The following is an 11512-nucleotide window of genomic DNA, read 5'->3' on the forward strand; positions in this document are numbered from 1 at the left end:
TTACTCATACATTGTTCACAACTTCACTCATTGTTCACAACACCACAATAATGTTGGTTAGTCCTAGGAAAACGTACCGGTTCTACTGTACAAAATTTTTTTGTACAAGTGTCGAACCTTTCCTTAAATAACCTATTATGTATTTTAGAAGTTAAATTAGGAATCGCAGACAGAACTTAACATCATTGATTCCAAATTTAACTTATCTGTTCTTAATGATTTAGATTTGAATCACAAGCGGAACTTAACACTATTGATTCAAATCTACCTAAGTTATTAATTCCATTAAATATTAATTTCTAAAATTGGCTTCCAGGACTGCATGACGAGGCACATGGCCTTCTTGGATATGGGAGCAACCACCACCGCCTAGGCAAAGCCTTTTAAGAAAAGCTAATATTTAATTTCCTTAAATAACTCTAGGTTAACCAAAAAGAACAATCGAATTACAAATTCGAAAAAGAAGAAAACACAAACTCGAAAAACTTATTCGAAAAACTAGATCTAATTGCCTCTTGTATTTAGAATTCTTACAAAGAAAATAACTAGTATGATGCTGAAGAAAATTACTAGTTATACCTTCTCTTTGTAAGCTAATGACCTCGAGATCTTCTGTCGTATTCCTCGCCTCGCCTTGAACTTCGTGTGGGCGACGATCCTCCAAGATGAACACCACCCAAGAGCTTCTTCCTCTTCTTCTAAAATCCGGCCACCAACACCACCAAGGAGAAGAGAGCAAAAGGGAAAAGAGAAGGGAGAGAGAGGGGTCGGCCACTTGAGATCTCCAAGCAAAAGAATAAGAGTTGTATCTCATGAAGCCCCCTCACCCCTTCTTTTATATTAGTTGTCCAAGGCAAATAAGGGAAGAATTTTTACAAAAATTAAAATCTTCCTCTAATTTTCCTTTTCCCTTTTAATTTTTCCTTTTCTTTCCTCTTGATTGAATCAATTACCAACAGTAATTTTTTTGATGATTTTTTTATTTAATTATGGTCGGCCCCTTACTTGGGCACTAAGCAAGGTGGTCGGCCACCTCATCAAGAGAAAAGGAAATATATTTTTTTAAAAAATTTTACAAGAAGAAATCTTCTTATAAAATTTACAAGCTCTCTTTCCTAAAGTAGGAGTTAAAAAAGGAAAATTCTAAAAATTAAAATCATGTTTTAAAATTTAAAACTTCTCTTATAAAATTTCCTTTTTTAACATGATGATAGAAAATTTTAATTTTAAAATTTATCTTCCTTTTTTTCTTAAACCATGAGGATAGTTAAAAAAGGAAAGTTTTAAAACTTTTAAAACTCTCTATTAAAACATGTGGCCAAATTCGAATAAGGAAAGTTTTTAAAATTAAAATCTCTCTTTTAAAACTTATAGTTTTCTACAAAGAGAATATTTTAAAAATTCAAAACAACCCTCCTTATTTGAATTATTGTGGTCGGCCCCTACTAGCTTGGTCACCAAGCAATAGGGTCGGCCTCTATGGAAGATGATGTGGTCGGCCATTGCTTGGTCACCAAGCAATGGATCGGCCCCCTTCTTGTACACCAAGAAGGGCCTTATATTTGGATGGACTTGAGGCTATAATCAGGCTACGGCAGGGACCTAGAGGAGAAATTGGTTTTGGCCTTCCGATGAGCTTGAGTATCCCGTGTTCGCCCCGAACACACAACTCAAGTTCATCGATAATAACTCATTCCACTAGAGAGTTATTATCGCACTACCGCACCAATCCCAAATTACATTATGAGCTTCTTCTTATCATGAGTGTGTTAGTCTCCCTGTGTTTAAGATTACGAATGTCCACTAATTAAGTAAGTAACTGACAACTTACTTAATTAATATCTGTAGGACCGTTAGATTCGATAGAGGGGGGGTGAATATCGATTCGAAAACACAAGAGTTTAAGCGCAGCGGAAAAAGATAAAGTAGACACAAATATTTTTACTTCGTTCAGAGCCTGTGACGACTCCTACTCGAAGGCCCGTGGTCCTTGACCACTTTCGTTGGGCAATCACTAGCAGATCGAAATATGATTACAGAAAAAGTACAGGAGATGCTAGTAATAATAAAGCAATACCGACAAAGAAAAAATTAAACAAAAACCGGAAGAGCACTTTTGTCGGAGCGTCGTTGACGTCGCACTTGAACGTCGAGCAGCAAGATCAGCAGAATAGTTCTCAGTCAAAGTTGATTCTGAAGCTCCTGTCTGGGGCTTCTTTTATATGCTATTCCGGGCGCCTGGATCCCTTCCGGGCGCCTGGATCCCTTCCGGGCGCCTGGAGTGTGACGTAACTGCTCAAATCAAGATGCTCCACGTAGCGACGAGGTGTCTGGATAAAATTCGCCTTCCGGGCGCCCGGATCCCTTTTCCTGCAAAACAAGGTTAGTCCGAGGCAAATATATATCCTGTAAAACAAATGGTTAGCACAGTTAAAGTTCAACAGATAGATAAAGAGAGTATGACTTAGATTCCGTCTTTCCGAGACCGGAATCTAGTCACGATCTCGACTTAGACATCCGAAATGGATCTAAGCCGGATCGACGCCTAATGTCCCCTTCCCGGGAACGCGTCCTCACAGTCACTCCCCTCCAGTGACTTACCTCACTTACCTGCCAGACGTCCGGTCAGCCCGTCGACCCGTCTGGACTTCTCGCCAAGCGTCCGGTCAGCCCGCTTGGACTTCTCGCCAGCTATCCGGTCAGCCCGTCGACCTAGCTGGACTTCTCGCCAAGCGTCCGGTCAGCCCGTCGACCCGCTTGGACTTCTCGCCAGCTATCCGGTCAGCCCGTCGACCTAGCTGGACTTTTCCTGCACACTTGATCAAAGTGTCAGACAACAACACAACTAACTTAACCTATTTGTCATTCATCAAAACCTGGGTTAGACCGTTAGTGCTACCCGCACCAACAATCTCCCCCTTTTTGATGGAATGACAACCTGGTTAAGTTAGTGAAAGCATATGTACGAAACAACATGCATTTGTGTGGTTTTAAAGTCAGTTTGTGTTTTCAAATTGGTTTAGCTAACTTAACCACCTAACCCTCCTCCCCCTTTGGCATTCATAAAAAAAAAACAAGGGTAAACAATCATAGTGTAGAGTTACTGAATAACACTTAAACAATCATAGTTCAGAATTTAAGGACAAAAGTATAATTTTTCAATCCAAGAAAAGATCAAGTTGACTTGGGGGAGTATAAAGTTTTGAAAACTTGTATAAAGCAGTAGTTTTTAGCTTTTAGAAAAATTTCAAGATTTAAATTTACAAACATAAGTGTATAAGGTCTAAATTTCAAGATTTAAATATTCAAAACAAGTTTCAACTTTGAAACGCTTTTTCAAACATAAGTTTTCAAAACCAAAAATTCCAAAACTAAGTTTGAAAAACCTATTTTTTTAAAACTAATTGAAATTTACTTTTCAACACTAAGTTTGTAAAAGATTCAATTTTCAAAATCAAGGAAAATGAGTTTGAGAAGCTTAGTTTGTAAACTAATTTTTTCGTAAAATTTAATCTTGAAATCAAAATATCAAATTTTAAGAACTAGATTCAGGACAATATTCAAAGTAAAGTTAAATTGAATTTAAATCTTTACTTTTAGTTTTCAAAGGATATTGGTAAAAGTAAGATCATATTTTTAGAATGTTTTTGTAAAATTTATTTTTCAAAATCAAATTTTCAAAGTTCAAAACCTTTCAAACTTTCAAATTTTTGTAAAAAATTTCACGATTTTTAAACAAGGTGTTTTTAAACTTTGATTTTCAAAATTAAGTTTAAAATTCAATTTGGAAAACTAAAGTAGTTTTATTTCTCCCCCTGAATTTGATACTTAACTTTAACCAGCTGTCTAACCAATTAGGTACTAACTAACTATCAAAAGATAGTAGCTTTCACTTGGTTAGTCAGATTAAGTTAATTATAATCAATCAGTGTTTGACTTGACTGATGAACTTTAATCTGATTAATATCTGAATTATATTTAGCGTCCAGACTTATGCTGATGCACTGAAATAAGCATCTTAAGTCCAGACATTTGGCCTATGCATCTCACCCCTTTCTATGTTTGTCAAACACAAGCAAGGTAAACCTAAGGTGTTGGTGAGATGCTCAAAAAACTAGTCCTATGGGTACATGCTTTCTAAGGATGTAAAACTAGTCTAAGGCCAAAACTGTTTTCGAAAGTCTAAAAATGGAAAGTTTGAAAACAAACAAGTTTAACCTATAAGTTGGTAAAATCATTTTTGAAAGTATTTTTGAAAGATCCTAGTCTATTAAGCACATCCCTAATTTTCGTCGTAAGTTGCTAAATTCACTTTCAGGGAGAGGTTTTGTAAAAATGTCAGCTAAATTTGATTTGGACTCAATGTACTTGAGTTCAATGTCGCCTTTAGTAACATGATCCCTGATGAAGTGGTGTCTAATTTCAATATGTTTGGTTCTTGAATGATGCACAGGATTCTTGGTTAAGTTAATTGAACTTATATTGTCAATTAATACTTTTACATTTGTGATATTTAAGTTGAAATCTTTTAGAGTATGCATCATCCATAATATTTGTGCAACACATTCGCCTATAGCTATGTATTCTGACTCAGTTGTAGACAGAGCAACACAATGTTGCTTTCTACTAAACCAGCTAACAAGTGATGAACCTAATAATTGGCATCCACCACTTGTTCTTTTACGGTCTAATTTGCATCCAGCATAATCTGAGTCAGAATATCCTATTAGTTCAAAATTACTTGTCCTAGGATACCAGATTCCTACATTTGTTGTTCCTTTAAGATATCTAAAAATTCTTTTAACCTGTGTCAAATGGGATTCCTTAGCACAAGTTTGGTATCTAGCACACATACTAACTGCAAATAAAATATCAGGTCGGCTTGCAGTTAGGTACAGTAGGCTACCTATTGCACTTCTATAATATTTTAAGTCAACTGGTTTTCCATTTGGGTCACTATCTAAGATTGTGTTTACAGCCATCGGTGTTTTTATTTCTTTTGTATTTTCCATTCCGAATTTTTTAAGTAATTCTTTGGTGTATTTATGTTGAGAGATATAGTTTCCTTCATTTGTCTGTTTGATTTGTAATCCTAAGAAATAGGTTAGTTTTCCCACTAAGCTCATTTCAAACTCTTTTTCCATTAGATTAATAAATTCTTCTAAAAAATCTGAATTTGTTGAGCCAAATATTATGTCATCCACGTATATTTGTGCAATAAATATGTTTGTATTTAATGATTTGACAAACAAGGTTGGGTCAATTTGACCTTGTTTGAATCCTTTAGATGTTAGGTAAGATGTTAGCCTCTCATACCACGCCCTGGGTGCTTGTTTAAGTCCATATAGGGCTTTCTTTAATTTAAAAACATAGTCAGGGTGTTCTAAGCTTTCAAAACCAGGAGGCTGACCAACATAAACTTCTTCTCTGATTAGTCCATTAAGAAAGGCAGACTTAACATCCATTTGGTATAGTTTAAATCCCTTATGGGCTGCATAACTTAGTAACATTCTAATGGATTCTAATCTGGCTACTGGGGCATATGTTTCGTCATAGTCAAGTCCTTCAACTTGACTAAATCCTTTGGCAACCAGTCTAGCCTTATTTCTAGTAATTTCCCCAGTTTCACTTAGTTTGTTTCTGAATACCCATTTTGTTTCTATTATTTTCTTATTCTTAGGTGGTGGGACTAGGTCCCAGACCTCATTACGCTCAAATTGGGCTAGTTCTTCTTGCATAGCTATAATCCAATCTGGGTCTAGTAGGGATTCATCCACAATTTTAGGTTCAATTTTTGAAATTAATGAGATTTGACTTAGGTTTCTAAAGGATGATCTGGTTTGAACTCTTAAGTCTGGGTCACCAATTATTTGATCAGTTGGATGATTTGGGTTTACCCTTATTGTTTTAGGAGGTTGATTCTCTTGATGTTGTTCCTCGTCTTCATGATTTAGAGTTTGGTTGGTTTCTGGAACAAACTCTGGGGGTTGTGTAGGTTCTATGTCTTGTTTAGTTTCTTTAAATTTTACATTAGTGGTTTCTTCAATTTTTAAGGTAACTTTATTATAAATTCTGTAGCCTCTACTGTTTAGGGAATATCCTACAAAAATTCCATTTTCAATTTTAGAGGTGAATTTTCCTAAGTGTTCTCTTGTATTTAAGATAAAAACTGGGCACCCAAATACCTTAAAGTATTTTATGTTTGGTTGTTTATTATAAAATATTTTGAAGAAAGTTTTGTTATGAGTTTTATTTATTGTTGTTCTGTTCTGTACATGACGGCTTCTGCCCAAAAGTATTTAGGTAGGTTATACTCATTTAACATTGTTCTAGAAGCTTCAAGTAAGGTTCTATTTTTTCTTTCTACAATTCCATTTTGTTGGGGGGTTTTAGGGCATGAGAACTCATGATGATAACCGTTTTCTAGACAAAAACTGTTAAAGTTATGATTTTTAAATTCTCCCCCATTGTCACTCTTAATTCTTTTAATTTTAATATCTTTTTCGTTTTCAATCTGTTTGCAAAAATTTGTAAGAATTTCAAAAGTTTCATCTTTATGTTTTAAGAATTTTACCCAAGTAAACCTAGTGTAATCGTCTATAATTACTAAACAGTATAAGTTTCCATTAATGGATTTGACTCCATGGGAGTCAAAAAGATCTAAATGTAGAAGTTCTAAGATTGAGTTAGTTTGTGGTTGATTTGTTTGTTTGTGGGTTGACTTAGTTTGTTTTCCTTGTTGACAAGCATTACATATAGTTGAATCTAAGTTAGGTAACTTCGGTAAGCCTTTTACAAGTCCATTTAGTTTACTTATATTTCTAAAGTTGGTGTGAGACATTCTCCTATGCTATAACCAAGTTTCTTCTTTTTGTGTTAAATAACACTTAATGGAAGAAATTGTTAAGTTGATGACATAGATGTTGTCTTTTCTAAAACCTTTTAGGCTTATGGTAGAATTATCTAGATGTTTGATTGAGCATTCTGTAGATAGAAACTTGACCTTATACCTAGTATCACACAATTGACTTATACTTAGAAGATTATATTTAAAGTTTTCAACAAGTAAGACATTTGTAATTATAAAGTCTGATTTTAATTCAATATTACCTATACCAATTACCTTGAGTTTGCCGTTGTTTCCAAAGGCAACTGTTCCTAGGCTTTTGTAAGTGAGTTGAGTGAACTTGGTGTGATCTCCAGTCATATGTTTGGAGCAACCACTGTCCAAAATCCACTTGGTTTCCTACAGTAAGTAGGATTTTGAAGTTAGTCTTTCGAGCATGCATTAATTTAAGTTTTAAAATTAAGATTTTGAGATTAATTTAAGTTTTAAAATTAAAATTTTGAGATTAATTTAAGTTTTCAAATTAAAATTTTGAAATTAATTAAAATTAAGTTTTAAAATTAATTTAAGTTTTTAAAATTAAAATTTTGAAATTAATTTAAGTTTTAAAATTAAAATTTTGAAATTAATTTTTAAGTTTAAAATTGAAATTTTGAAATTAATTTAAGTTTTAAAATTGAAATTTTGAAATTAATTTAAGTTTTAAAATTAAAATTTTGAAATTAATTTTTAAGTTTAAAATTGAAATTTTGAAATTAATTTAAGTTTTAAAATTGAAATTTTGAAATTAATTTAAGTTTTAAAATTAAAATTTTGAAATTAATTTTTAAGTTTTAAAATTGAAATTTTGAAATTAATTTAAGTTTTAAAATTGAAATTTTGAAATTAATTTAAGTTTTAAAATTAAAATTTTGAAATTAATTTTTAAGTTTAAAATTGAAATTTTGAAATTAATTTAAGTTTTAAAATTAAAATTTTGAAATTAATTTAAGTTTTAAAATTAAAATTTTGAAATTAATTTAAGTTTTAAAATTGAAATTTTGAAATTAATTTAAGTTTTAAAATTAAAATTTTGAAATTTTTTAAGTTTAAAATTGAAATTTTGAAATTAATTTAAGTTTTAAAATTAAAATTTTGAAATTAATTTAAGTTTTAAAATTAAAATTTTGAAATTAATTTAAGTTTTAAAAATTAAAATTTTGAAATTAATTTAAGTTTTAAAATTAAAAATTTGAAATTAATTTTTAAGTTTAAAATTGAAATTTTGAAATTAATTTTTAAGTTTAAAATTGAAATTTTGAAATTAATTTAAGTTTTAAAATTGAAATTTTGAAATTAATTTAAGTTTTAAAATTAAAATTTTGAAATTAATTTTTAAGCCTTATTCATCTCACCCGATCTATATTATCAATCAAGGAATCCTATAATTGTGTGAGATGAAATTGGTTTGATTACAGAGTTTTGGTTTAACTTGTGTTAGATTCAGACTTAGCTTTGGTTTCCACAAATAGGCATTCTTCGAATAAACTTCTAAGCTTGGTGAGTCACAAGGACATCATTAGAAGTAACCAACCTTTCGAGGTTTTCCGAATAGTCCTATCCACGGAACTTAGTACTACATCTTGGTCTAACTGGTTAGGATTCGTTTAAGGGTAGCTTCGGTCAGTTCCACTTGGCCAAATGCACCAGATCGAAATCATATCTTTCTAGACATGCGATGCCCAAGTTTCCCTAACGTACTATCATCCAAAAATTTCACCAGTACCATGTTTCAAGTTAAACTTGGTCTCTTTTTAACTAATCCTAATTACCCTGCCGGGTTGGTAAATTTTGGGTTACCCTATCGGGTAAGTTAGTTTTGGAGGTGCTAGCTATTCTAGAGCCTCCCCCTGAATTATTGGCCATTAATTTAAGTTTTGATTTTAGGCTTGTGTCGATTCTTTTTATAGTTATAGTTAACTTGGTGATAATTCTGTTTAGATTTTGAATTTGATTTAGGTTTGTATTTTGGATTTTGGTTTGGTTTATTTAATTTTATATAATGTATTTTTTCTTTAGGTATATAATATTGATTAAGTCCTACTTGCGTGGTCAGACACGCTTTCGGGACCCAAGCTAGATTGGTTGACTTGTATTGGGTTATTAATGATTTGAAGGTTTTATTTGAATTCGACTTATATCCTAGTCCGGTTTTATTATAACATGCTTTTTGATTATTTAGGATTAAATCTAAATTTTTTGATCTTGTTGTAAATTTTTCTAACATCTCCTTTAAATTGTTTATTTCATTTTTTAATGATAAATTCTCCTCCTCAAGTGTTAGATCTTGAGTTGGATTTGAATTTTTTAATTGTTCCTTGAGGTTTTGATTTTCCTTAAGAAGTAATTTGTTTTCATTTTCTACTTTGGTTAATTTACTATTTAAACAAGAAATGATTCTAAAGAACTTTTTGTTTAAATTAAGATATACCTCATTCGAGCCTTCGGAAACGAGTACGGACTCGTGGCTTGTTTCGGGTTCAGACCCGTCTTCATCTTCCGACTCATTTCGCGGGCCATCAGTGCGAGGTGGCTCTGATGTTTCTGCTCTTCTTCCTCTGATTCGTTCGAGGAGTCGTCCCACGTTGCTTTGAGTGCTTTCCTTTTTGTTGGTTTTGGTTTGTCGAACTTTAGTTTTGGCCATTCGTTCTTGTAATGTCCCTTTTTGTTGCAGCCGTAGCAAGTCACGTTCTTTGGTTCTGAGGGAGAGCTGATCTTTTGAAGATCCTTTTTGCTGAAGCTCCTCTTTTTCCTGGTGAACATTTTTCTTACCAAGTTCACCAGGTGTTCTTCGTTTTCGGAGTCTTGGTCAGATTCTTCTTCAACTTCAGGCTTGCTTTTCTTGGAGGAACCTGCAAATAAGGCTACACATTTCTCGGCTCCAGCATTAGTTTGTTCGTGCAATTCTAATTCACAAAACAGTTCGTCTAATTTTAAGTTAGAGAGATTCTTAGAAATTTTGTAGGCATCCACTATTGATGCCCACAAACTATTACGTGGAAAAGCGTTTAGAGCGTACCTTATTAAGTCTCTGTTCTCCATTTGATGGCCTATTGCATGAAGCCCGTTGAGGATGTCCTTGATCCTCGCGTGTAGTTGATTCGCTGTTTCTCCTTCCTGCATTTTTATATTAAAAATTTTATTTAGAAGCAGGTCTCGTTTTGTTACCTTAGCGTCGCTTGTTCCCTCGTGCAGTTCGATCAACTTGTCCCATAGTTCTTTAGCGTTTTTGTGTGAACCGACTCGGTTCAGTTCTTCTCTTGTCAATCCGCACTGTAGAGTGTTGATCGCTTTATTTTCTGTTGATGCTTTTTTCTTGAGATCTGCTGTCCAGTCTTCAGGATCCACTAGATTCCCGGCGTTGTCCACTGGAATTTTGTAAGGTTTCGTAATACTCATCCACTGGTCGAAGTCTGTCTTGAGGTAGACCTCCATGCGCTTCTTCCAGTAAGGGAAGTCGTCCCCGTTGAAGAGTGGAGGTCGCACTGTGCTGAATCCTTCTTGTTGGGACATTCTATGCACAGATAAATAACCAAGAAAAAATATCCCAAGACTTGGTCTTGGATTAGTAGTGTGGGAAGAAAAAGATAAAAAAAACTAGATTCGTGTTGCACTAATTTAAATTGATTAGTTAAATATTAAGTTATCGAAACACCAGTTTTAAAATTAATTAAAAAAAATTCACCCCTGTCTGATTGGTGGTTGCACCAAATCAGAGCGGTACCTGCTCTGATACCACTTGTAGGACCGTTAGATTCGATAGAGGGGGGGTGAATATCGATTCGAAAACACAAGAGTTTAAGCGCAGCGGAAAAAGATAAAGTAGACACAAATATTTTTACTTCGTTCGGAGCCTGTGACGACTCCTACTCGAAGGCCCGTGGTCCTTGACCACTTTCGTTGGGCAATCACTAGCAGATCGAAATATGATTACAGAAAAAGTACAGGAGATGCTAGTAATAATAAAGCAATACTGATAAAGAAAAAATTAAACAAAAACCGGAAGAGCACTTTTGTCGGAGCGTCGTTGACGTCGCACTTGAACGTCGAGCAGCAAGATCAGCAGAAGAGTTCTCAGTCAAAGTTGATTCTGAAGCTCCTGTCTGGGGCTTCTTTTATATGTTGTTCCGGGCGCCTGGATCCCTTCCGGGCGCCTGGAGTGTGACGTAACTGCTCAAATCAAGATGCTCCACGTAGCGACGAGGTGTCTGGATAAAATTCGCCTTCCGGGCGCCCGGATCCCTTCCGGGCGCCCGGACCTCCGGGCGCCCGGACCTCCGGGCGCCCGGATCCCCTCCGGGCGCCCGGACCACCTTGTTCCAGAAAGACTCCTTTTTCCTGCAAAACAAGGTTAGTCCGAGCAAATATATATCCTGTAAAACAAATGGTTAGCACAGTTAAAGTTCAACAGATAGATAAAGAGAGTATGACTTAGATTCCGTCTTTCCGAGACCGGAATCTAGTCACGATCTCGACTTAGACATCCGAAATGGATCTAAGCCGGATCGACGCCTAATGTCCCCTTCCCGGGAACGCGTCCTCACAGTCACTCCCCTCCAGTGACTTACCTCACTTACCTGCCAGACTTACCTGCCAGACGTCCGGTCAGCCCGTCGACCCGCCTGG

This window comes from Zingiber officinale, chromosome 6A (assembly GCF_018446385.1).
Source record: "Zingiber officinale cultivar Zhangliang chromosome 6A, Zo_v1.1, whole genome shotgun sequence".
Taxonomy (NCBI): Eukaryota; Viridiplantae; Streptophyta; class Magnoliopsida; order Zingiberales; family Zingiberaceae; genus Zingiber; species Zingiber officinale.